This window comes from Osmia lignaria, chromosome 14, assembly GCF_051020975.1.
Source record: "Osmia lignaria lignaria isolate PbOS001 chromosome 14, iyOsmLign1, whole genome shotgun sequence".
Lineage (NCBI taxonomy): Eukaryota > Metazoa > Arthropoda > Insecta > Hymenoptera > Megachilidae > Osmia > Osmia lignaria.
Window position 1 is genome coordinate 8,719,791 of NC_135045.1, and position 26,285 is coordinate 8,746,075.

Consider the following 26,285-nt stretch of genomic DNA (forward strand, 5'->3'; position numbering starts at 1 on the left):
AGAGGAACGACGGAAGGAAAGCAAGAAACGAAGAAAAAAAAAGGAACGTCGAGAAAACTGGGATCTAGGTCGCGCGAGAAGCTCGCGGATCGAGAACAGTAAATGTTTTAAACCTCTGGTTATGATCGGCTTTCACTGGAAATTGTTCACTGCGTAAGCAAAGTGATAATCGATTAAGAAAAACTCGAATTCAAAGTAAAAAGGTTAAAAATTTTCATTAGAAAGTAAATGAAATTAGTAGGACAGAACCTGAGAAAATGGGTTCCAATCTTTTCGGTGTGTAATCCATTCCACGCTCCCCTCTGATCCCTAAATCGGAGCGATTGTGCGATCCGTAATAGCCGTAATTACGGGCATGCCGGTGCCCCATCTGCCACGCAAGACAATTAATAATCTAATCAGACGGCAGTGATTAACACGTTAGACACGGACAAATGCCGAGCGAAGGTACGGTTCGGATGAAAAGGCATCTTGCCAGCGACTCCGCCACCAGCTACATCTCTAGGAAAGCTACATACCCGAGAAAATGATTACTTTTGCTAATTAAACTTTTCTTTCGCCCTTTTTTCGATTTCCTAATTTAATTCCATAGACCTATGACTTGCAATTTTCAAAGTAACTAATAAGCAAATTAATTATCAGTTTTTGCGATCAACCCGTTGAAAATCAAGCACGATTGTCCCGTTACGGCGGAAGAATTTCATTAAATCATCATCGAGAAAGAACGCACACCACGGTCTCTATAAGCCAACAGCGTGTACGCGACGAGCGGACATTCCAAAGGTTAATTAGAAGACGAAAGAAATAGGAAAAAGCATAATAACGGGAGAATCGCGGTGGAAAAGGTGAGACGATAGAGGACGAGGGTTTTACACGGGATCGGTGTAGTTCGGCTAGTCGCTGTAATTCATTCTATTCGTTCTAGTCGACGCTAGACGGCCGGTCTCTAATTAGTAATTAAGGGCAAATTGAAAATGAAGGGATTCGGTCAACCAGCCGAGTATCTTCGCTCATTACACCGCAAAGGACGTCAACGACTGGTTCGATAAGGTCGGAGTAATTAAAAGTTGCCACGTTGATTCGTTTACCGGTATGCTTCTGATATGCACAACTCACCCACTTTGATTAGAATTATTCTGAAACGAGAACTGACGGATATTAAAGTGGCGTCGAATACTGATTTCTCTTAAGTAGTTTCATTTCCACTTCTTTTATAACTGACAGCATGTAATTTTTCTATCGAGCATTTTAAATTTCTAAACGAGGGTTTGAAATGGGAAGAGTGATATACAAGGATCGAGAATAAAAAGGTTCCTTTTTCTTGTTTCCCTGTTTGTCACGTTTAAGAACGACGATAATAGTTATTATGCAAATAACGTTGGTAAAATATGTTTCGAACGAAACGCGGTACGATCGTGGTCTTATCCGTATTGTATCCACGCGTATGTTACTATTACGGGCAATTTGAGCTTCCTATTATTACTGGCACGTTCGCTGTGTAATAATATGGCATTAAATCAAATTGCGAGCCGGGACACCGGTACGTTTTGAGTAAAAAGTCCCTTTTCTAATTGAAATTTGATTGCATCTGTAGAACAAGAGAGAGCGAGAGGGATAGAGGGGAAGTGGGGCGTATTCAATTAAGTGCCTTTGCAACGAGCCACCCATCTCCGCGTGAAATTCCTCCATTGTGTTATTAAACGGCCTTACGATTAAGGAACACTTTTCCACGATTATTCTTTTGTCCTCTATCTGGCACGTTTGTTGAGCCATCGTTTCAATTCGGTTAATTAACACCGTGAAAATTGCGCAATCGACGAGTCTTGCGCGATTTCGTTTCATCCAGTATCAATTCTTTAATCTTCCTCTATCCTATCCAATCAGCAATTTAATTAGGCATTACCAAGAAGATATTTCAAAGACAGAGCACGCCGTAATATCGGAACGTGGAAAAAGAAGCACGCAAACTACACGGCACATTCGGTCATTCGAGTGAATGCACATTTCCTGTTCCCCTATCGACGAATAAATCGCGCGGATCGAGTAGATTGAATAGCGAATTATTACATTCCACAGTGGGGAAAATGAGTACTGCTTTCAATGACGGCTAGTGCGTACAGAGGGCTGAGCGCGTAGAGGGGTGAGCTCGACGGAGCAGGGTTAGAATGTAATTCCAATTAGTTTGGTCCGACTATTTGCATCAACTATTCCACGAGTTGTGTATACCGTATGTGTATTTCTAAAACGATGAAAGGAAACGTATATCTAACATGAGGATTATTTGTATGAATGGTAATAAATGGTACTTTTTATTTCAACCTAAACAAAGAATATACCGTGCTGATGCAAACGTCCAGCTTAGAATCTCTATTCTCAAAGGGTTAACGCGACGATGTCCCGTAACAAGCGACACGAGCACAGTTCATCTCGAAAATTGAGGGCCTAGAAATAAATTGGACAAGCCCGTGAAAGGTGTGGTGGTGAACGCGGTCCGTGAACTCGGATTTTTAATCGCGCGAAGCACTAACGAATCTATTTAGAAGGGTGCACCAACCCCTTCTCCTCTCCTCTATTCCTCCTCTGCCACCCTTTCGTAGCCGGTAGCTGGCCAAGCCAACCCTCCACCTCGCTCGATACAGGGATCTTGGATAAACGGACAAACGAACCAAATAATTACGCTAATTAAAGCCGCCCAATTTGCGCTTTAGACAATTAAAGTGGCGAGGGTAAGGTGGGTAACTCATTAACAGGCCGCCGTGTATGCACACGTGTGCACCCCGGGAATGCGTGTGTGAATGCGTTCATTTCAACGCGCCCGCGCGTTTCCATGTTTTCCTCTTATTCCCTCTTGTTAGCGAGGGACCTAGGGGGTAATCATCACCCAAGGAAAAGGGGAACACAGACAGACGGACGGACGGAAGGGTGGTTAGGACGAGAGAGAAACCGAGGAACGAGGAAAAGATGGCGGGACCAAGTTGCTTCGCGTGTTGCGATACACAGAGGAGAATTGAACGAGAATCAGAACGTCTTTTCATCGTGAACTTGCTGCAATAGTACTTACACGCACTCGTCAATGCGGAAGAAAAGTTATGGGGTTGCTAGCGTGTGTGTAATTGGCTGTAACATTAATGGAGAACGATCGTAATTGGCTATATCGACCAGAAAAATTCAATTTTTTAACATATACTAAATTTATTATAATTTCGCGACGTTTGTAAATTGAGTAATTGTCAAAGTATAATAAATTTACATGGTGAATCATAAAATAGATAACTCATCATTATTTTATTTACCGAGATATGTATCAGGGACATTCTTAACCAGCTCGTAAAATCTATCCACGATTAAAACCACTAACTATCGAACATGTTGTTAATGTGAACTGTGTTTTAAATACACGGTTTCAAGCAATGTAATCAACTATTTTACGTGTATTCTAACTGGAAATGCACTCAAGACTATTAGGATGATTATTTCTGCCGAGAGAGAGAGACCGGAAAGGATAATTAAGGACACGGTTCTTCAGGCAACCTCTCGATTCTCGTGTTTCAGATTGCGTAGCTCTTTCACGAGCCTTGCGGCGAGTTAAATGGGTTAATTCTCGAGATAAAACGGAGGCGATTTCGGGCGTCCGTCGAATTTCGCGTGTAACGCGATACGGTCGTATAAATTTTGATAGCGCACCCAACAACGGCCCGACAGCGCAATTTAGTTAATCTGCATATAATTGCCACGATGCCGAAGGCTTTTGAATATAATTAAGCTACTTACCACCGTCAATCATATCGCGTGTTCCTTATATATTATATCGTTCGAGAATGTATACAAATTAAACGAAACGCTTCACTTACGTTTATCGATACCTTATCGATCTTATACTGAAAAAAAAAAGAGGGAAAAAAATATAATTAGGAAAATTCAGTGGATATTGGCTTTGGGAGAGTAGGATCCAAATGACTGCCAAATGCAATAATAATAAAACAAACACAGCAAAGGAATCGCGTATCGAATCAATGGTAATTAAATAAAAACAGCAGTAGCGAGAAAAAAACGAAGCAAATGAAGGGGGAGACAATCAGAAGTGGGAGATTCTGTGCAGTGTACGAACGATAGAGACTCCAGAAAGGGAGGCTAGAGTAGAAAAGGGAGAACCAATGAGGAAATTAAATACCGAGCGAGTGTAATCGCGCTAATTTAACTAGAGAAAATTACGTCGCCAATTCTACGAATCGCGCTCGTCCCGATACTGCTAAACAAACGCTCACACTCACGCTAAACTCCGAGCGACGTCCAGTCGCCGCCAACGACCCGGACTAATTGCCCGACCGGAAGGCGTCTTCGAGAGCTCGTGCTACGTTCCGCGTTTTTCATTTTTCCTACATAATAACGATTAATCGTGACCCGTTCACAGACGGGGAAAGGGAATAGCCGGTTTAATTAAAAAAGCGACACGGCGTATGACGAACCAGCAGTAGCAACCCTCTCTCCGACCTCCTGTCCAATTCTCCATTCACCAGCCACGCTCTTCTTTTCGCGACGAAAACGGTCGACCGGCAAATTAAATCGAAATTGACTAGGTCCGGTAATGAGGTGGCCCACGGGTCACCGCCTATCCGTGCTAGTGTTCGTTTTAGAAAATGAGTTTCTACTTAAGAGAATAGATATACACATCCTTGCGAGCTTTCTAAAAATTAACTTCTTTTCTTTTATTCGCTTATTTGATTGTCTATGGTACGAAGAATTTTGTTGATCCACTTTTTCTCAAATCAATTTCACTATCCCACCCTTTGCACTCATCGACAATTCGAACCTAATATAGCTAATCGATACAAAAAGCCCGAATTTCCAATAACTATTTAATTCAGTCAATCAAAATTCCTATTAGCTCCCGAGCGCAATTTGGCCGGATATACCGAACATCGCGCTCATATTAGAAGTTCGCTGAGATATTGGATGGGGCTAGCGATGGCTACGAGTCGGTCGTGAGGTCGAATCAATTTAATAGTTTTGTAGCAACAATGAATCTTTTTTTTTTTGATCTAGCTAAGAAAGTATTCTGTTGGATATATTTAAATAAATAAATGAACACTTTGATGACCGAGAACTTTGTAGAATTTACGATCTCTATAATTTTATGAATCTATTTATAAAATTCATCAGTGATTTCGCTAAGATATATTGTGACGTTTCTTCAATAAAACGAATGAACAAATAACATCGTATTTCGTTCTGTCTCATCCGCAAGCTTGTTCCTTCTTTCGACTCATCTCACGATTTTACAACCGAATCGTAAAACTCAGCAGTCGTGATGTAGCACATAAAATAATTCAATCGTAGGGAAACGCCTACGTGTCGATTTCTTACAAATCGACTAGTAGCTTCTCGATACCTGTAATTCGTTCGCTTTGATCGCATCGATTCGCAAACCGCTCGAACCCATCGTCAGGCAATTCTGATTGGTCTGATCTTCGACTCATTTTAATGTAATTAACGTTTTGATTGCATGCTTTGTTTCCTCGTCTAACCTTCCTCACCGTCGTTCATCTACCGCCCCTCGCCCGCCATAGTCGAGTCCACCCCCGTAACAAGGGGACCGTGCAGTAGGTAGGAGGATCGATCAGTCGTGACTGGCACTCTGTGTCCATATGCGCGTCGTTCACACACGCGCAAATACACACGCAGCAACATAATTTCACTTTCCTATACATGTCATTTTGCACAGGCTACGCATTGTCTTCGGGTTTGATCTATCTTACAATGCCCGAACATCCTAATCCATATTATAAGACTTTATGATCCTTAATTCCCTGCAGTTTAACCACTTTTCTTAATCACCGTCAAGTGAAATATGTGCGAAAAGAATTCTAATACCGATTTGCATTAGTTTGCATCCAAAAGTGTTCGCTGCGATACTCGGTAGATTGGTTGAAAATAAATTGCATCGACTTGCAAATTGAATCTAATGTATATAATTTATGGATCGTAAAAGATTAAGGATAAGAATCTTCGAAGATTCTACATAATTTAACACTTTGATGGCTGCATATTTTATGGAATCGGTAGCGCTTGAAATTTTAGGTTTCTTTTTATATCAAAAAAGGAGAGAATTTATAATGCACGTCACGAAATTACCACCTTTCAAATTGGAAAGTAACTATTTTATTACATATTTATGGCATAAATAGCGAGTAACTAGCAGACGTGTGTCGAACTGAAATACGTGTAATCATCGTCAATTTCTGTTTGATATAGTGTCATCATCCTTAAAAATTAAATTTCTTTAGCGGAAAGCGTTTAGCTTTCTTCTGGTTTGTGTACAACGTCTCATCTCGCTGTTTCTATTCCCGCGGGATCGTTGTCGACAACAACGGAGGGATTAAGGCGCTGGAAAGAGCGTTCTTCGGGCGGAAGGAAACGGTTAATTTAAATAGATTAATTAAGTTGAAGCTAGGAGAGGCTCAGGGTTTTCACCAAGTCGGGCAATTATTGCCGGTGCAGGACATCTGTCGTTCTACGATCCCGCAGGGCACGATTATACGACATCCAACGACGGAAAGATTCAAAGAACAATGGCTACGCTTTGGATCGTTGTCTGCACTTAATGAGATTCGCGTCGTTCTTGGAACATGTTCGAAGGTTTGGATTTCTTGACCCTTCGTCGTCGAAAGGGATTTCGATATAATATTTCAAAAGAGAAATGAAAGTTGTACTCTATCATGAAAGCAACCGAGCAATTACGTAAAGACTTTTAGTTTCAACGGTATACAGTTGTTTTCTAAAAGTAGGTGAACACGAATTCTTTGCTATATTGCGTGTGAATCGCACATATATCACTCCGCTCGGCAGAAAGTGAAAGAAATAAAAGTGAAAGAATAGCCATCGGCCGAGCACACGGCCTGGAAAGTGTATCGTGCACTACTTGTGATCCTGTATTTGCAAATTAAAAAGTCGACCACCTTTCGAGCGATCGCTTTCCGGACACGCGTTCCATGAACTTTCTAACAAATCAACAAGTTTAATAATTTCGATGCTCGTTACGCGTTGCATGGAAAATTAACGCGACTGGAAAAGTCGAAATTTCCCTGGAGAAGAATATTCGAAAGTAATTTTTGTTTTACAACGTTAACCAGGATTTTACAATCCATCGAAACTACGGGATTCGAGGCTGAAATAGCAAGCATTCCGTTTATCTTTCCTAACTCGAGTGAAATTTCAAAATCCAGCAAATGGGAGAAATGAAAAATGAAAATCTATTTCCACTTTCAGAAAGAAATTGTTTCGAATGGGAAAGCGTGTTCGATCAAAAGGTATTCGTGTTTTTCCCGGAACTCGCGAAGAATCGGTGCAATTAAAAACGAGTTCATTAAAGCACGGCGACCGCGTTAAACATCGTGCCCGATAAATCCGACCGACAACACGGCCGCAAATATTTGTAAAACGAATAACGTTCCATAGTTCGCGGCTGGCAAACCATTTCCGGGCCGTGCAAACTCGTTAAATGATTCGCAACGGCGCTCAAGGCGATCGTTCCACGTTGCACAGAACCAGCGCAAAGGGAATGAACGCAGCGCAATTAATACGTCTTGATTAGTTCTCAACGAGCCACGCACTTTTCTCCCCTCCCTCTCCCACCTACCTCGTGAACGATAACATTGTCGATAAGTCCAGTTTAATTGTATGCATTCGAGATATCTAACAATCCTTTGCCTGAAAATACACGACTATATCATAATTAAGCGTGTTTATGCGAAATTATGGAATTATGGAAATATAAAAATTCCATAGAATTTGAAAATGCTACCACGTACATTTGAAGTTTTTAACGATTCAAGTATTATTCGTCACTGTGCTCGCTGTTTATTTTAAACTTTCAATTCGCATGGAGTCTAACTTGGTAAGTAATGGTCAAACTTACTTCAGTCCTAAAAACTGTATTGTAGTCAGAAGTTTACATAAGTAATCTTTAAACTTTACTGTACATTGTATTATAACGAGAAACTGGCAGTGAAATATATTTTTGTTATTATAGCGAACTAGGACTTTTGATCCAAGAATGAAATAAAACTTAAACATACCAAAAATCTATGAAGTATGCCTTCGATCGATGTTATGATTTCACATAAAATCTTTATACGTAAGTGCACCGTTTCACTTTTCTTCCGCTAATATGTAACCCTTTTCCGCGTTCTTTGCGCGAAGAAGGTCACGTTGTTGCTTCCACTCGTTGCTCTTCCTGTTCTCGCGGACCCGTTTGATCGAACACGAGGAACGGTCTCGATCGCGCGCTAATTGGCGTTGTTTATTGCGAGCGGATTTTCGGGTCGGAGGCTAACGAATTTACTCGGCCGCCATAGGAAGAGGAGGAGGAGGAGATTTTGTAGTCGAGCGTGGATCGTGAACCAACGAATTATTTTCCCCCGCGTTTATCGCGCGTATCAATTCCAATTAGCAAAAACGCGTGGAGAAAAAATCTCTACCTCAAAACTCGTAAATTCATGTATCGAGTGAAAGCTTGGAAAAAAACAACAGGGAAAACATACATGTTGGAAACATTACGTACGCGTATACAGGGCGTTTCACAATTAAGGAGGAGATAAAGCGGATTCCGCGTGTTATGAAACTCTGTATATATATTTTCGTTTAAAAAAGATAACAGATTTCTCGCGTACATCGTCAGATTGAACCCTCGGAACACGATGCAAGCTATTTTTCAGCAGAAATTGAAGCTGCTCGAGCATCGAGGTCGACGCGCGTCTGCTCGCTCGATATTACGATACACGCACGCTTTTTCTCCTCGCGTGGTCGTCCCGCGTGTAACTCTCACCGCGTTTAAACCGTTTCTAGATGTATATCAATAGGACGAGGGGACATAAACCCTTATTTCTTGTAAAACCACCGTGTACGTTAAATATTTGAAGGTTTCATTAATAACTGATAATGAAAAACAACGCTTACATTATAAGAAATGAAAATTTTTCGTCTCGATCCTCTTAGCACCGCAAATGGGACAAGATCATTAAACGAAACGAACCGAGCCGCGTTTCACTTATCTTCTCTCCTTCATTTCAGCGATCCACTTATTTCTTGGGCGAAACGATTCCGGGGCGAGAAACATGCGGGCCGCAGATATCGATCTGTTCTATTAAGTGAACTTTCTCATAAAGCCCCGGTCCCGCTTCGAGGCGAGTCCGTCTTAAAAGCAATCGAAGAACCGTGTAGCTTTCTCAGGATTTGATGGGATGTCGCGGGAACGGACCAAAGGACGAGCAGGACAGCAGACTGCAGTCAATAAGATCCTGCCGAACGCGATTCAAAGGTACGCGAAAACACTTTATAGCCTTTATCGCATTTACGATTTTACGAACTTCAATTACTTTGGATAATTCAAGCGAAGATCCAGCCACCTTTTAACTAGTTAATTGCCATAATGAAAATGGCCCCGTGTAGTATTCATATGAATTTACGAAAGTATCCATCGTGGAAAAAATTCTGATTTAAAAAATCAAGTTACCAATCGTGAAGCTTCGGGAGGAGCAACTACGAACACGCTCGCGACTCGAGCGGAAAGGTCGTCGCAAGTAGCATCTCTGACCAATAAATTGAAGGCGTAAGAACCGAAATCCCTGGATACCGAGGCAGAGTGAAATCGTGCCGGTAGAAAGGTGGGCAGCAAGCCGGGGGTCTGGCCAGGAAGGAAGATGGGTAGGTGGAACGGGTGTGGGTGGGCTTGGGTAGGTAGGTATACATCGCGGGCAACAAAAGTTTCTAAACGGTACGGTAATAACAATAATAACTTTTGTAACTCTGCCGGGGCACACGCATACACCGAGAAGAGCAGAGACGAGCGCGCCAGCGAAGCAGAGGCTGAAGGAAGCGGCGAGGGGCTCTCCGACGCGTAAATTGAACGTCCAACTTGTATTTATATGATAATAAGCGCGTTTAAATATACCCGGTGTACCTAAACTTGCTACTTAAATATCGAACGATTACCAGGGACCGTGGTTTTCTTCCAAGTCAGAGACTACCAACCGAGAGGGCCGCCTCCCTACTTCTTTACTTTATCTTCCGGATTTTCTACGCAACGTGCAACGCGTACACGTAATAACATCGACTGGCCTCATATTTACATATTTACAGAGGCTACCGGTTCGCGTAAGTTCCAGTTATATCTACCTTTATCCGGACCATGGAAAAGTATTCGTTCTTACGAGAGAGGGAGATAGAGGGTATTCTTTTTGTGCAGCAGTTTCGCGATCAGACGCCTACGCCAGCCACCCCCTTTAACGATTTGGCCGGGAATGGAGATAGTTTTGGAACTAAGATGGCTCGGTGAACGTAACTTAGCCGGTTGTTTGACGGGCTATGATACTACCGTGGCCACAACCGAGGGACATTTTACGAGCGAACGATGCGGTTCTCGTGATTAATGATTTTCGTTGGATAGCTGTCTCGAGTCGCGTTATGTAAAAAGCGTGACGGAGACCGGTCGAATGGGTCTCTGTTTGCCCGAAGAAACTCTCAGACAACTGCACCCCATTCTTCTCGACTCACCGCGAGAAAATAGGTTCCACGTGAAACCTTCTTTATTTCACTCGACTGACACAGACCACTGATTTCAACCCCTCCCAACCACGTCGCCGATTTATCGTCCCGGTGAGCTAACTGCATCACGAATACCTTCACTTTGCTCTATCCACAAACAATTTATCGTTCGAAACCATTAACAGAGGGGTAAGCTAAACCATTTAGATACTCTGTCATGGTTTTTTTCATCCGCGACTCTTTGTTTCGAGAGAACGATTTCTCTCGACGACAAACTCTTCGACTAAAAATCACCCCGTACGAGTTTCATAAAGATCTAACAGGTTTGCGTGATTTTGAATCGCGTCGATATCCGATTAGAGAAACGAAAGAGTCTAGGGATATCTCGCGAGACGGATCGCGGCGGCCCCGAGCGAAAAGGGGTTGAAAATACGAAACGGGGCCTCCGGGTGGTGGGTGGCAGCCGGGCGGTGATACAGGAGGTTGGTTATAATTTTAATGACGGCGTGTCCGCGCGCAGACTATTAAGAATACGCGTCGCTAGAAACTTTTAACGAGACGCTGCCTCCTCCCTCTCTTTCTCTCTGTCGCTCTTTCACCCCGTACAAGCTCTCGGCGTGCAACGAACGCGGGGAGGATACGAGCGAGCGAGCGAGCGAGCTAGAAGCATCAGAGGGTAGAACCGTAGTGCGGGCTGAAACGGCGGGCACAAGCGGAGAAAACGAGAAGGAAAGTAGCGAGTTTGGTCGGCGAAGTAGAGGAGCGGTGGAACGCGAACCAGAGGGGAAAGAAGAGCGAGAGCAGTAGGCGACTCGGCATTATGTATTTTATAATGATCTCACAACAAAATTGCAATTTGCAGCAGGCGATGTCGCACACCCATCCCCTCCGCCGTTGCACGCTCGTTTTCTCTGCTTAGTACACTTTCCCTCCTACCCCCCTTTCCCTACTACTTCTATCTTTCTCATTCTTTCTGACCATTTCATTCTGTCTCCTGGTCCTATCTCTTTTCTTTTTCTTTCTTTCGAATCGTCTCGCTTCATCTTCATGGTCCGTGCACCGGCGCACACCTGCAAACCACCGATTCAAAAGACCTCCTTTTCTTCCAACTTCTATCCTTTACCTTTCTCTTCGCGATCCTCCTTCTTTATCTTTCGTTCACAGTGTCTCTAGTCCTCGATCGTGGACTCTGCTTCGACACGATCTTCTTTGTTCAACCACAATCTCTTTCTCTCTGTTTCTAACCTACTCTGACCATTCTTAATCCTTTTGCTTTTTAGGTACATCGTTTATCACGCTGCAACCCTTTGACGAACCGGTGAGTAACTGGACGTCGCGACGCCGACGCGCGGACTTCCGTGATTTCACCGCTTGTAGTATGTTAATGCGCGAACGAATTGCAAATGAATCTCGTTAGGATATTTCGAAATTGAGGACCACTTTCCAACACTCCTGCCACAGGGTATATATTACGTTCTTTATTTCGACGGGAAACTGTGCCGAAAGGGATTTATTTAAGAATCAATATTGTTTCGACGCGTTTAGAAATTTCAAGAATTTTCGACTTTGAACAATTATTCGAACAATTCGAAGCTCGTATTTAGACTTGTTGAAAAGTTTGAAGGGAGGAGTATCGAATATCCATCAGTAACCGTAAGGTAACGTTCTGAAGGAACACCCGGTACGTGAGACTCGCAAGGCACTTCCCATATTGTTCGTGGTCGAGGAGGTGGGTCGTTCGTCGCCAGGGAATGAACGGCAGGCTAAATGAAGGTTGCGAAACAAAAGTGCGTTGTCAGTACGCGTCATTACTGGAACATTTGCATGATGTTAACGGTTTCCCTGGCTAAACAGAGTTTGGCGACGTTAATTACTCGCGCGTCCCGATTACACCGGCTGCTTCTGATTAATAAACCGTTAATTGCATATTACACTGCGGGGACTTGTCGTCGCTAATTGATTCGCCGTCAAGTAGACGGGAAAATCGATCGAGCCCCGGCTCTCGAAAACTTTCGAATCGAATCGAAACGCTCTCGCGATGTTGTTGATGCAAGTTATTTTCGGGGAAATTACGCCCGACAACTTGCACCCACTTCCGGTACAGGATATGCTTCTCCCCTAGATCATCTTAAATATTGAAATTTTTAATGCTACCTTCCCGTACCGTTGATTAAAATTTGAACGAGACTTGTTACGTTTTCCCCAAAGCATGTAAGAAATTTAATAAATAAATTCTTAACTTTTGTGTTTGGTTTCCATTTATTAAAGTAAAACCCATCGTATCAAAATATCTCATCGAATGATCCATCGCACGATGAGGAACCACGATGTGTCCATCAGGACCGAATCGAGCAGTAAGTCATCCTGGTGTCGGATTTATTGTCGTTAGAAGTAAAAAAGAAAAAGAAAAAAAAAAGAAAAGCAGGACGCGAGCGTTACGTATTCCAATGACATCGTCAACTCCTGCCCGAGGGCGCAGCCCATTACGATTCACAACCCTTAAGCAACGTTCTTCGAGCCTTCTACCCCTCTCCGTCTCTGGGAGGGGGTGGCATCGTTGAAACCCCTAACCGAGATAACGACTCCGCTTTATCTCTGCGCCAGCCGCCTAGCATAATACTCACTCGACGCCGAGTATTATATAAACGAGTGCAGACTCGCGAACCCACGAATCTGGGCCCTGATACGAGAATAGAAAGAGAGAGGAATGCTTGCTTTACGTTTCCTAGCCGACATGTACACCTATACACTGTGTATTGTGATAATTTACGCGTCGTATCTGGCCTGTTCGTTTTCAGCTAACGATGACACCCGGTAATGGCCGCGTTGCGTTCCTTTCCAACCCCTTTGACGTCTTTTGGTTGCGATTTCTAAATTCTAAGACTGCCGGAGAATTTAAACGCTCGAACGATAGCACAGTTTTGACAATAATCTAGCAAAGTTAATGAATATAACTTTAATCTGAATGCTGATAGGAAGGGAACGTGTCCAGCGCGTAATGTGTGCGAAAAGGATTGGCAAACAGGCGTTTTTCAAAAGCCCTATCTGTTTGTTGGACACGTGCGTTATCTTCGCCGCATTCGTCTCGTTTCCAAGCGCCAATGTCGTGGGAGCAGAATAAAAGGGGGATGAAAGCGTGGGGTTTGGGGTGTGCGGCAGAGGGAAGAACGGTACTAGCCGGGACCACGGTAATGAGGGAATGCGTGCCACCCTTCTGATAAGGGTGTATCTCGTGGCGGCGTGGGTGCACTCGTGTTTACATCGCGACGCACACCGCGTCACGCGATTGCGTTCTCGCTTCTGCCTTGTCGGCTCGCGACTCGTTCTGATTTGTTTCAGTTTGATCAGCCGGAGAAACCGTGATACCAGCCGACCGTAATTTGCCAATTTGAATACAAAACAAGGCGGTGATTTAACGGGTCATTTGCTAACACAATGTGTAATTAGCTTTTAATAAAATTACTTTGAACATAATTCGTCATATTCTATCATATTTAACCCGAAAAGGTTCATGAAAACTAGTCTCATCGTTTCCACTCGAGAAATTAATGATCGTAAGGATCAATTCCGGAAAAGAAAATATCAAAGTATATTTCTACATCCATTAAAAACATTTCAACCGTGTCACTCGTGAGGATCCATTTAACAAATCTGAAGCGTGAAAAGGCAACGTGGCGAGATTAAATTGAACTTAAATTCCTGCGGTTTTATGAAATTTAGATGTTTCACGCGTTCAAGCTGTCTATAAGCAGCGTGTATCTTATCCGCGAAATGCAATTTCGCCGGTTTTTTTCCCTCTGGACACGAGCATCGTCCCGTAAAGCGATGAATTATTGCAAATTGTACATTGTATAGCCGTGGCCGGGCGATAAAACGCAGTAAACTTTTGGAACTGGGACAAATGCGGTTTCTTGCGAGAACACCGAGGTATAATGTGGCGCTATTACAGCTTGAATTACAGGTTCTGCCCGCGGCTGGAAGACACAATGATTCTGAATTGATAAAAAAAAAAAAAAAAAAAAAAAGAGGAAAAAACGAAACATTCACGCGTACGTAGCGTAGACAACGCTCGAGGCCTCTTATTTATCGCAATTAGTTCCATGCAGTTTCTTAGAAAGGTTGAATCTCGTCATTAATTGAAATGCAGCTATGAGCGAGACACGGTTTCCTTCGAAATCGAACGAGAAGTTATTAATCCCGCGCTTTTTCAAATTGCAATTAATTCCCCGCTGCTATCCCCCCCGGCTGACCCCTCTCCGTCTATCAAGCCGGCCGGCCACCATTCCGCTCTGGCCAGTCGCGATATTAAATTGTTACGAGCGAGTGATTCACGGCTCGATCTCGTACACTGCGACCCCCGTGTATATGCCTTTATTGGGACGACCAAGTCTGCGTCGATAACGCTTTTAACCTGTTATTAATTGGCCCTGTTGGATGAAACTCTTTTTTATTATTTTTTTCCTCCTCGTCGCGATATCTTGTTATCTGCTGAACGAAAAATCAATTCGATCGAGAGACTAGATGAAAAATATCGGTACTGTTAGCGAGTTGGGTTAGAGTTATTAAATACACAGACAAATTGTACTGTATTTCTATTTGCTGAAAAACATCCCTTTCCTGGTGACCGCCTGGCAAAACCGACGGAATACTCGACTCTAGAGCCCATTACATTTATTATTGTCATCGTGTTCGTTTTTGTTGGACCGGCTCGACGGGGGAAAAGTTCGTTAATGAATTTACTATAAACCGCTTGGTTAAAGCTTGGTAATTGGTATTGCCACGTTCGCGTTACATAAAGCCAGCCCGTGCACCGTCAAGACGCCTAATGGACACGAGCGTATATTTATAATTACAAGCGGGCATGCCACTGCGGTGTTCCCTTGTTCTTGCGAAAAGCATCATTAACGATAGTCGGTTGTGTTATAATTAATTACAGAAACAAAATTACAACGGGAAAACAACTTCAAACCCGAGCCCGACCACTCGTTTTACGTAACGATTCCATCTCCGAACCAACGGGACTGCCGGTTGCCAGTCCAAGTTTCATTCCCTCCCACGTCAAACAAAGTTTCGTCGTTGAAAAATCAACGCAAACTCGTAGCCCGAGTCGAAGTAGAAATTCTGACTCTCCACAATCGCAATTTTTTACTAAAAATGTAATGCTGTAATCCAGTGATATTTGTTAATAAATTATCATTTCATTATCAACCATTCGTACAAATAAATCACCATTACCATCTACAAATCCCTTGGAAAATTAAGTAGAAAAATATATATATATATATATAGTGCGTCTCGCGAGTACAGACTAAAGTATGGTGTTATTTACAAGCTCTAAGCTGTCCCAAAAGCATCGTGGATGCAAATTGGGGTCGTGGATCGAAAGGAAAGCGGAAAAAGGTCGAGACTGGCAGGAAAAATGTAAGGGTAAAAATCGGGGAACCCTTACGCCTGGTCGAGAATCAATTCACCGAGTGACCGGCAACTTTTACGAGCGTCCCTGGTCTGTCGGGGTCCGATATCGTCCAGCCGGTTCCAGCAACGTCCCTCCTCGATCCTCCTCCCCCCTTGCCCCTCGGACTTCTTTCTTTCGTTCTTTCGCCGCGAGGCAATTATCCTTAATTCGGTCCCGTGGACCCTCTCTGTCCTCTCCTACGATCTAACAGCCCGCTCGCTCCACCCTTCGTTTGTGGCGGTGAGCTGCGGTCACGATACAACCCTGTCCCCGTAAAAAAGGCGCAACGTCGTCCGGGACGACGGTCGGGAAGAAATGTCGTTCAATCTACATAATCATTAACAGAAAGGAAATTTATTTAATCCCGTGGCCGAAGGACTCGTTATTTCCCCTCCGGCTAATTTGAATACATTTCGCTCGCGGATGGTAAATTAGAATCCAATTTCGGTGTAATTTCGTGCTATTAAACGCGATCGGACCTCGGCTCGTTCTATCCGTCTCTCTCTGTTTGCTTATCCAGACCCATTTTCTCTCCTTTTCGTTACCATTAAACACACAGCCTTACCCTAGACCGGGGCTGTGCCGAATTAACGATTCAGCACGCGGACAGTCCGAGTCTGGACCTCTTTCGGACTCTTTATGCGTTCCTCTTCCTTTCTTCCTCTTTTTGTCTCGAACCAGCCCATCTCGTTAACTCGCTTCCCTCCTGTTCGGGAACTTCTTTGACGCGACACCGTTCCATTCGTTTCCGTGAAATTTAACGTCCAAGGGGTAATCGAGCGTGTTCCATCTCTACACGTTCCACACTCTTTAACGTCGATTCGTGTGAATCTTGATATTGAATAGCAATTGAAATTTCCTTTTTAATCGTAGCCACGTTAACGCCACCGGTTACTTAGAGCTGATTTAGAAGCCTCGATTGGCCACGTCGTTTTAACGCTTGATTTAACGCTTTCACCGGCGCTACAGAAAGGTGTATCGCAACATCTGGCAGATTTCACCTCGTTATTCGCATCGGCCAACGATAATTTAACGATCATAATCGCGGCTGTTCTGGAAGATATATTTCTTGCGGTATACAGGGTGCCTCACATATGGAGGCACCTCTTTCTCCTAGGGAAACCCGCTTCGATTACGCTCACGTGGAACAGAGCAGAAGAGAAACACGTACAGGATGATAAAAAACAAGGATGTCTCGTTTGCTCAAAGATGTTACATTTTATCCGCTGTATAATTTGAAGCGTGTCGTGACGAGAAGAGCGCGGAAATTGGCAAGAATCGCGCAGGTGAATCGACACTCGCACACACATGGTGCGTGGAATAACGGAGGCCTCTCGACGAGGTATTAAATAATCGTCCAATCAACGTTCGAGCAACTCCCAAAGTCTTTAGGGGGCAATCTGCATGTTAAGAGGCTGTTAATGCCTTTTCGCCTAGCTTCGTGCTGCCCACGAACTTTCACGCACACCCTTGCACGCTGCCGTTTTACCTTGCAAACAACACCATGTTTCAGCAACATTCGCATAGAACCATCGTCTTTTCTCTCGACAACGACAATCTACGCGTAATCATTTCCCTCTCTTTTCCCGTTTTTCTCATCCTCCGCTGCCCAACACAGTTAGAGGTACACGTGAATACGAGCGGACAACGAACACCACGCGGAAACTGGTCCGAACGGCAATTTATGCACGAGTCAATCAGCCTGGTAAATAGTAATTAACACCTTTGGTTGAAAGGGTGCCCCGTTCGAGCTGCTAACACAGGGTAAAATGGGATTTTATCCGTGGTTCGTTTGGACGAGATTGAAATAACGATTTCATTGGGAATTTGGATTTTTGTAGCTTTTCAATCACCGTGTCAGATTAATGACAATAAGGCTTTTCATTGCGGAGGATTTCGATGGTAAACGCATTTGTAATTTCACTGAATTTTCTGATCTTCTAAATCAATGAATTCTGACCCATCAACAATGGCATTGAAATATTGCAGAACTGTGATGAAAGTTGGTTCTAGAACGATTATTTGGGCCGGAAGAAAATGCTCGATCCGAGCGTAATCGTCGGGGCGTGCGGAAAATTTGAGGGTCCGCTGGATGAGACACTTGGCAACCACCTGTGGCGTGGCGTTTCGAGAGCCGTTCGAACCTTGCGGGCTACCGACTGCTGGGAACGTGTATTATCGAATTTCCACCGATGAATCAAAAGTCTCGGTACGTCGATTCTCGTCGAGATCGTCAAACGGAAGCTGAGCGTGAAACCGTTTCGGGGTCATTGTCGTTCAACGAAGCGTTCCTGGAAAATCCATCACGGCCTGTTCAACGTTACTTTTCCAAACAGACAAGCCTATCGAATCCTTTAACCGGGTTTATCAGAATCTCTTATATCAAATCAATCCCACAAAATTAAATCGCACGTTCAATTCAATTATTATAATTTGTTACGAGAAAAGCAGGGTAGCATTCGACGTTCATAATTTTCTGAACAAAGATTTTTCGCATCCGTGCCGTGTAAATAGTGCAAATCAAACATAATTTATTGAGAATATTGTGTACAGTACGGGTTCCTCCCTTGTTTCTCCCAAGTTCCATCAGAATACACAGCTTCGCGGCTCTTCGTACGCTTTCTACATCCCCTTCTCTCTTTCTCACCCTCTCTTTTTCTCCTCCCTTAACAGTCTCTCTCTCTCTCTCTCTCTTCATCCCTCCGTTGGGGTTCATATAACTCCTCTCGGTCCCTTTCTCTTTCTCCCTTCGCTCTGCACACTGGCTCTCGTTATACAGGTACACAGATGCGTCTCGTTTCATCCCTGGTAATTGCTTATTAAATTCCTGGGGGATGAGGCAACCAGCCCCGTAACCCCGCAGCCCCTTGTAGCCGCCGTTTCACTATTCCACCTAAAGGTATGTACCGGGCCAGAAGGGAAACGTCCGACAGAATTGTTTTCCCGTTACCGTGAAAATATGCCAGAGGGAGGCGGATCTCGCCGCGTAATTGGATTATTAATTAGATTGTTAATGAGACAGATTTCGCGTTAAAAGGGATCTCAGGCTAGGTGAACACGACCGCGCGTGCTCGTTGCAGACCGTCGACGGGAACCAATCGTACGAAATCCGGTTATATACAGCCGTACACACTGTTCAAGATAATTATTATTCGATTATCTTCGGGTAACTGAGAAATTCCAGTAAGGAAGTGAAATTTCTTCCGGGAGATTATTAACTCCGATGAAAACCGCTACCTTCAATGTGGTTTCGATTCAAATTTAAGGTAATTTAATTTAACGAGAAACAATTAACATTCTAAAAAATTTCAGTAGAAAAAGCTTCTTTTAATCATTAGTGACAAAGAATCACTGCTTCGAATGCATCCCTTTCGATGCCCAATCAAAAACGGTTCGTCATCGATGGAACAGCACGTTCGATCGATCGATCCTTTTTCATTCAAAGAAATGTATCGGCCCAATTAGCGATAATCGTCGATTCCAGAAGCGACCCTCGTCACGCCCGTTGCCGTCAGAGATTCCTAGCTACCGAAAAACAGCCAACGATCCATGCCACTTAATGGTAATGAGTCGACCGTCTAAAAGGCTCGCTAACGCGAGACGTTGGACAGCAAAACAATTATCCGCCGCGTCCAATTACGCGCTCGTCGATACACTCGAAATGAAAGGCCGCGCAAGGTGGCTCGTTTCGCTTTGAAATCAACCGTTCCAAGGATAAAGGGAGAGAGGAGCCATATCGGCCGGAAATGCTGCTGAAATGCATGGACCCGGCACGTTTTCGTGTTTAATTGACCAGGTCATCGGCATACTCTCTATCTACAGCCAGGATAATGACACAGACTCGTACGCGTTTCGAAACTTTGCGATTTCTAGTCTTTTGGATACACGTTGGATCGAATGCTTTTCACTTTGCGCCAGCTATCTGCTGCAGTCTCTAATTATGCACTTTTCGATTGCACCCTTCTATGCATCCAAGTCAAAAAGTTACCGAAAAACAGAAATGATACAGTTTTTTTAGTTTGCATACATGGAGAACTGTTACCTTTTAGCAGAGGAAAAATGTTTCATTAGATAAAATATATAGATAAAAAATAAGAAAATAGGGTGCTAGAATATCTCAGTAAGGAAAATATGAGAAACATACTAAAGATGATCAAATCTTATCTGGTTAAGTTAGGACATCAGATAAGACGTTAAAACGTATTGTTCCTAAATAGATCCTTATCAAACACCTCGAGTCATACATAATCTTTAAAATTCTCAACGTAGACTCGTTCAACGTAGTACAATTCCGAAGGTGGTTGCCCGTCAGCGGACTGCCGCTCACTACTATAATAATAATCCTATTTTGCGGCTACGAGTCGCATAGCAAATAGCTTCGCGATGCGAATGTCTACCCTAAGAGGAGGGGTTGTTCGCCGGGTACGATGTTCGGTTTGAAAGAGAGGGGTGCGCGCGCTTCCACGAGTTCGCTTCGCTAGGTGTGCGACACGCCAACGAGGGTTGCGGAGGGTTGAGGAGGGTTCAAGAGGGATGACAGAGCGAGGGAAACACACTGGAGAGATCAGGTAAAGACGAAGATAGCAAAGGATGACTAGGCTGCCAGCGAACGGGTCAGGGGTCGCTCGAACGGGCTCGGGGGTGGTGATGGTGGTGGTGGTTGTACCGTGTACCCAACCTAATAACCGCGATCAGCCGTCGCTTATGTGTACCTAATATATCAAATTATGGCGGCGTGCCTTGAATGACAAACCACCGTGCGCTAGACGTGGAACAAGGGTGCGCGGAGGGTGCAGGGTGAATTCCTGGACGTCGCTTGCACCCATGCTCCAGAACACGCTTGGCGCCCTTTAAAACCAACTTCTGTCATGTATACGTTCGTTGCTTTAATTTCAACTAATTTCAATGTATTTAAAATAAATTACTGCTTCTTATTACTTGATACATTGCTACACGCATGACTCACAACTTGCACCTTGCTGTAAAAAGCGTACAAACTCGAGTTATTCGTACATGGACTGATAAAATTCAAGGTACACGTGTACCCTTTAGCAATCAAGTTTTTATATGATATCAGGTTCAATCTACATGGAACATAACTTTTAATGTTCTCACTAAAGCAAAACGATGAAACACGAATGATTTTACAACCCGAGACAGTGTCTGTTACCCGTCGAATTTTAATTATCGCCGCATTCCAATGCGAGATCCTCCGATCGGCTTCCGTACGATCGTCGAATTATAATCAGGCACAAAGTTTCCGTCTCGCGATTAATTAATCGCGACGATCAACGATCGTATCCCGAGAGCCGAGACGTTCGCTCGTTTCCAGCTTCCTTACGGGGTCAGGGAATCTCGATTAAAAACAAATACGAGCGCGGGAACGCGCATGAATTATGTAAGAAATTGGCGAATCAAAAGGGGGGAAAGAGAGAGGAATGAGTTGGGTTAATTGGCAAATCTACCGGACCGCTTTCATCCTCGAGACGATGATCCTCGCTAACGAGTCACGTCGTTTCGAATTTTTGAAGTCCTTTTTCTACCTTCTATCCTCCTGTTTTTACGCCATAATTACGCGCCAGTGTTTGGTTACATTGTGATGGAAAAATATCAAAGAACCAGACACACCGAGTCGCTGGGTTTTTTTTCAACGCCGTCTGCGTCGATCTAGTTGTTTTGTCACGAGTTACTTAAGGGATGTTTAAGAAAGCTGAATATGGTAACGTATATAAAAAGAGTGTTCGCAGTTCTGTGTTTGCTCGTTCAATCCTTTCGCGGCTCGATCATATAATTTAAGATTCTCACTTAGTTACACCAGTAAGAAATCGAATTCTAAGTATGCCATCTTTGAAATGGATAACTGCTTACTGAATAATACCGACACTAGAATTCGAAAATGAAAAGAAACGTCGGGTCGGAACCGAGCTTCTCGTCTACCAAAGAAGGGGCGGCCTTCCCTCGAAGCAGAAAGAAGCGTAAACTCGTAGAATCGACGAATAACGAACCGTGTCGATTCATCCGACGCAAAGAAAAATCAACATGAATTTGCACAAGGGGATGGCGTTAACGAAACAGCCGAAAAGGGGCGGCAAGCAGAACCGACCGAGAAAAAGAGCAAAAGATGAAACGTCCAGGGAAAGCATATCGTGGCGTGGATTAAGGGCGAGTGACCGTTAATTCGAGTCGACAGTTTTTCCCGAATTTCTGTTAGGCGACTGGTATTTTTACAAGCAAACGATACCAAAGTGTCCACAGCCTCCAAGGGCAAACGCGTCCACCAGGGGGTGGTTTACTTTGCTTGCTAGCTTTGACCACGCGTGTGTACACGCTCCTCGCACGATTCGTTTGATCGAAAGAAAAAAATTCTGCTTTCTGTAATTTTATAGACACCAGAGTATCTCGTCAGCAGAACATACATTTTTGCACAAATTAAGTCTTACTGTCTTTTCATATTTTATAACAATCAAAATTAGAGTTCCAGTTCCTAGCAGAAATATAACTTTATTCGTTCTTATTTTACTTTCTTCGCGTTTAATTATACTTTTAATTATACTAACTCAACAACTTGAACAAACCATCTAGTTTCTTTGGCCGGGTTCCTTGCACTACTTGTTTGTTTTTGAGATGAATAAATAAATAAAGGAAGTAATTGACGATCGACGAGAAAATTATTAATAAATTAAATGAAACGAGCCAAACAAGGTTATAAACCAACTCTTATAAAAAAAGAACATCAGCACCCATCCGCGAAATTTTACGACTAGCTAAACGCGATAAATCCTGGGAGCAATAAAACATTTTAATCGCGCGTAACCTCGATTTTTCTTCTGCTTCCCAAGGAATATTTTAATTTAAAGCGTATCTTAAAAGAGATGGCACGCGACGGTCCATCTTCTCCATATAAACTAGATTAAAAAGTTTCAAGACTATCGAGAAGAATCAGAATTGAAGCTCTTTTTCTTTTCTTCATTTCTGCTATTGTAGTCGTTGCAATGTCAGAAATTTTAATTCTCATTGGAAGGAAGAAATCATTTTGTTCAAACTCCTCGTTGAAATAAGGATAATAAAACCTTGACGTGGAAAACGAGAATAACTATGTGACGTTAGACACATGTCGAACCCCTTGTTCGACGATACACGATCATTAACGATTTTTCTATCGATCCTCGTCTGCCTTATTTTTCCGATTTTTCGACTCGTTTTCCAATCGAGCCTCGCGCCACTCGTACAGAACCAACGAGAGAAATAAAAAGCTATCAAGCGTCAAAGAGACGAACGAACGAGAAGGATGTTGTGCCATCTTTGAAGTAGAATAACTGTATCGATAGGAAAATTTTTTATTAACATATCCCTTGTAATTTACCTACAGTTACATAGCAATAATCAACAGTGTTCCAAGTGTTACGAGCAACCGTGACAAGCCGAGTTGTCGTGAACGAAGGGGGCGCAATGAAAGCGAAGGGACAGGGCGCTTAAAAACGCATAAAAAAGGGGGGCTAAAGGGAGAGGTTCACATCGAAATTCGAGCCCGATCGGTCGCAAATGCTGAACCAAAGAGTCCTGTTCCCAGAAACGAGCACGAGGAAGAAAAGACGAGGCAAAAGGAAACGCTACGAAGGAGAATTCCGGCTCGAGAGGGCACGAACGGTTCCAGCTATTTCCGATATGGGGGCGGCATCAAACGAAGCCACAAATCACTTGAAAAGCACAGATTTGTCAGGTCCACGATTTAATTTGGCCCCAGGATTAAGTTGCCCCGCTTTTATTACGTCTCGGATTTATCGACGCTTATTTGCGGCACGCGTCTACTCTCTCTCTCTAATGTTCCTTTGAAAACATACGAATACCTTTTCTTAATAATTTCACTCCTTTTGGATAATCTCCAATGTCTCGATCCGTGGTTCCCCACGATCGAGGTTGAAAGTCGCGAAAATCTAATTAATTCCATACAGGAAGCTGCGGCGGATGTTCAACGCAACGCTCACTAACTAATTAACCTTCGTCGATCCATCATTCGCCGTCGCGAGGGTGGGAGAGGATACAGACGGGGGAGTCAGGCAATCATATCGAAAGCCGGTTGGGAGGCGAAGGAATATTAGAAAACACCGGTGTTCGTTGCACACGATCGGAAAACTGATTGTTCTCTCTATATGCGGTTATTATTTTAACGACAACTTCCGCGTGCAATTTCCGCTAGGATTTCGTAGATGTACCTCGTAAACTGTAAACGTCGTTCGTGAACTTTTATCTGTTTATTTCATACTATCTTGCTATTTCAAATTGTTACTTAATTATTTAATGAACTATTGAAAAGACATTCCCATAGAGGGCGATCAAGCAGCGCACGTTCAAACGAGCCCTTTCCACCAAACCGCTCAAGCCACTGTCCAAATATCATCAGCCGGCCCGCTACGGAATCAAACGTGATATTTGAGTCGTTTGTCGACAAATATTCGGGGAACGGGTCGTCGATGGCTTTCACGTTTGCACAAATATGTCGGTAACAAACGTTCGTCCAGATTACGCGATGGCTAATTCTTTGAGCATGGTTCAACTCAACCTATGATAAAGCTTCTTTGATGCACGTTTGCGTTAATTTCGTTCATCCTGGTACCGCCATACCGCCGGATATAAATGGCTCGTGAAATTACAATTCAGTAGATCGATCTGGATACAATGGTTGTGATTAATTCATTGATTCATTCGGATAAATTTAGCGGTAGAAAGTGTTTGAAATTGATGAAAAATTCTTTTTGATATATTAATCGTTCTGGACGCATACTCTCGAAGATATCAATTTTAAAATACGTAGGTTGTTCAATAAGAAAATAATTCGTGCTCAAGTAAGTCTGACGCGTACCAACCTACTAAAAAGTTCGTACTTTCATTAGAGTAATACCTTGTTAAAACTTTGCCAATCAGTTTAATTAGAATTTTCTAACTGTTTGGCGGGAGCTCGAGACAGCTCGATAAATCGCGAGTACCGAATTCGATCGCCTACCGGTGTATCTATTCAATTCGAAAAGTAATCAACGTTCAATCCACGATTCAACGTTGCACGATTGATCTTTGGAGAACTATTAGGCCATCCTATAATTAACGCAATCAATCGTCTTGGTAAAAATTGCCTAATATTTCTCGAATAGAAACGATAAAGAGAATCGTGTGGACGTTCGCTTTCGCGATGTTCTAAGTTTTCAGACGGTGTATTAACCCTTTAACACAGTGCGTATCGTTTTCCTTCCTGAAAACCGGTTCTCGAACTCACCTCTGTTATTTCGTGACTTGGGGAATATTTTTGTCCGCGAGGATATTCTTTCGCTTTCGTTTCAGATCCCTCGGACGATAGAGCTTCACTGTATCCCTACAACCTTTTGCGCCTCTGACTAGCGATTACCTTTGAAGAAACATCCTTGATCGCGAATGATTTCTTCAAAATTTTGTTTCAGACGAAAGCTCAGACACTGGGTGGACGTTGACGTTCACAATTAACGCGCTAATAATTCCGTCAATTTGTTGGAATCTCACAGATCCATGAAAAGAGACACCTATTCGCCTTTGAGCACTAACGATTCCACGTTTTCGAGCGAGCGAAGGAAGAAGGCAACCCGTTTGTCGTCGCAAGCGTATTAAGCGTGCGTTTACGCGCGGACCGCGTTGACAGGTTGCTTTGAGGTTAATAATAGACAGTGGCTAAGCATGTTCTTAATATTTCAGTAATCGCGACTCGACTTCGCACACCTTGCTTCGCTTGATCTTTGATGCTTGAAAATATCTAGACATCGTGTGCCTTTTTCGCCGATTCTGACAACCGTTTTGCTCCCTGCCCAATCACGAGATACTAAGCGTGCACGCGGTGTTTGCTTTAATCTTGGACTTTGTAGTAGTTTTGAATGAGGATAATCGGTGTTAGAGAAGCTTTCTGGAAAATTTATCTATGAAACAGGGCTTGCAACTCTGTTTCAAAGGTGAACAGACGAGTCGGAGGAGAAATATATTTGCTAAATTGGATTGATATACTGGGATACGAGGCTGGTTGTTTGTTTCAGTAGATTATTCCTTTGGTAAGGAAGGTTAGTGAACTCTTCTCTCTGGATTGTGATAAAATTTTGCACGTTCATGGAACGGTTGAAAATAAGAGCAGGTGTTTTTACGAGTGGATACTCTCAGGTAAAGGGATGAAATCGCTTGAATTATTTTCTGATTATTACTTAAATCTGACGGAGCATTCGTTCCAGTTCGCTTTGTAGAAAACACTCTTTCTCAATAATTTCCCAATTTTCTACTT

General features: G+C 43.2%; 2 protein-coding genes across 3 annotated transcripts in view; one reads left to right on the top strand and one right to left on the bottom strand.

Annotated features, from left to right (window-relative positions):
• LOC117605629 (uncharacterized) overlaps nt 1–9,885 on the top strand; it is a 152,047-nt gene extending 142,162 nt beyond the window's left edge. The window contains exon 5 of the transcript XR_013063396.1: nt 9,070–9,885. The gene's annotated coding sequence lies outside the window, so the exon portion shown is untranslated. The remainder of the gene's footprint in view (nt 1–9,069) is intronic.
• LOC117605627 (uncharacterized) overlaps nt 1–26,285 on the bottom strand; it is a 178,462-nt gene that overhangs the window by 11,370 nt on the left and 140,807 nt on the right. The window lies entirely within an intron of this gene.